Genomic DNA, 2,200 nt, shown 5'->3' with positions numbered 1-2,200 from the left:
GGTTTTGGGACTTTGTTAGAAAGTGAACCACCTGAGATGGAATTAGAGTGTACTATAAAAGGAAAGGTCTCACCCGAGTAATGAAGCTGAAGGGTTGTCATTCCACATGTGAAGTCTCTGGACACAGTCTGAAGTGAAGCATGTTGAGATGGTTTCAAAGAGAAACAGAAATATTTTTTAGATTTATAATGAAATATCAGGTTTTTTTTTGTAACAAAATCCACATCTTTTTTCCCCCACAAGCCTAGCTCAGTATATGTTGTGTATTTTCAAAGTTAAATGAAAAAATATCCATGATAAAAGTGATACACTCATGGGATGGTTACTATTGATACTAGGCTAACCCATATCCTGAATGGGCATTCTACTGTAGTGTGATTGAGCTGCCCTGGGTGGACTTTATATTTCTCAGCTTAAACTGCCCTGTCAGACAAATTAATTGAACATACTCTTCTGATATACTTATTTTTTAATTTCTTTATTGGGGAATTAATGTTTTACATTCAACAGTAAATAAAATAGTTTGTGCATGCATAACATTTTCCACTTTTCCATATAACAATACAATCCCCACTAGGTCCTCTGTCATCCTTCTTGGACCTGTATTCTCAAAAAGTTTTCAGTTAGCAATAATCGCGCCTTGGATAAGCCTCATTGGCTATGATACTGCCACTGCACAAAGCTGATATACTTATTTTTATAACATAAGTTCAACCAACTATAAATATGAAAATAAGAGTCTGTATCTACTCACCTTTTCATCAAAATTGTCTGAATAACTGCGTTTTCCAATGATGGAATTATACATTACACAAACTACATTTTCAGTATATATATATATATATATATATATTTTTTTTTTTTTTTTTAGCCAGATCACTGCTCGGCTCTGGTTTATGGTGTGTGGGTCATTGAACCTGGGACTTTGCAGTCTCTAGTATGAGAGTCTATTTGAATAACCATTACGCTATCTAGCCCTGCACCATTTTCAGTATTTCTGACAGAATCTTGAAGTTTTGTGGTGTTGTAATTCTAGGAAATAAGAAAGCAATTGTGTCTTCTGAGGGCATCTTTGTATATAAAATATGAAAACTTACAAAAATAAGTATACAGCTATTTAACTCCAAAGAGGTAATTGAATGCCAAAAGTATCAAGATTCCTCAAAATATTTTTTAAAAAGGTCTATCATACAGTTCACAATCCGTGCACGTGTATGTTCATGAGTTGTTATGTGCAATAGCCTAGATGTGAAAACATCTAATGTGAAGTGACATCTGAGTGAGTAGAAATGATATGGAAAATGTACACAACGGTATACTCCCCAGCTGTAAGAAGAGATGAGAGCTAGTCTTTTGCTGCAACACTGATAAAACTAAAGAGGGTCATGCAAAATGAAATAATCCCTAAGGAGAAAGACAGACATTAGATCTTCACACTCACATGAGAGTTAAGAACCAATGCAAGGGAAAGGATGGGGGAAACATTAATTAGCCTGAAGTCTGTATCTGCAGATATGAGGTTGTTAAAGTAGGAGGGGCAGGTGGTGGACTGCGAGGTGAAAAGGGGCACAGGAGAGGAAGACAGCACTTTGGTGGAGGATAAGATGCAATGACATATTTTAGGGAGACAGGAGATTATGCCTCTGAGACGATGCAGTCATGTAAAAACTTCTCAATGAAAAAGGTTTAAGGAATGAAGTGTCTCACACATTACTGAAAGTATTATATCTACAGAGGGATCGGACGAGTACTTTTAGAAATTTGAGATTTTTCTATAGTAGCTCTTGAACACTAGAAAGTATCATTTCCAACACAGTTCTCTCCATCTGTCTTTTGATTGGGATATGGAGACTTTTTTGCTTAGACAGATCTTTATGTGAATTTATAGTTACTGTTGTCAAGCCAACTGTTAATATCTTTTAGTCATACATTTATTTGATAATAAATTGACATATTACCTAATTGGCCTAAAAGAAACATTATTACAAAAATATTCATAATTTTATACTGGAAGTAGCATTAGGCATCTAATTACATAGTACTGTATAATATAATATGTTACGGCACACAGTAGCATAAAACAGCATAGTATGCCTGCAGTGCACTATAACACAGACTAAGGAAGATTTTTGTTCAGGTTAATACTCGAATCTCTTGTAGTATTGCAGATAGTAAAATCACAGAATGTGATATATTGCTT

The 2,200-nt window shown here is 34.8% G+C and overlaps 1 pseudogene; it reads right to left on the bottom strand.

Annotated features, from left to right (window-relative positions):
* Positions 1-554: 554 nt before the first annotated feature.
* On the bottom strand, positions 555-684 carry LOC132534826 (U4 spliceosomal RNA; annotated as a pseudogene).
* Between the last annotated feature and the right edge of the window lie 1,516 nt (positions 685-2,200).

The sequence above is a fragment of the Erinaceus europaeus genome, chromosome 19, assembly GCF_950295315.1.
Source record: "Erinaceus europaeus chromosome 19, mEriEur2.1, whole genome shotgun sequence".
NCBI classification, from domain to species: Eukaryota; Metazoa; Chordata; class Mammalia; order Eulipotyphla; family Erinaceidae; genus Erinaceus; species Erinaceus europaeus.
This window is presented reverse-complemented; position numbering and strand designations above follow the sequence as displayed.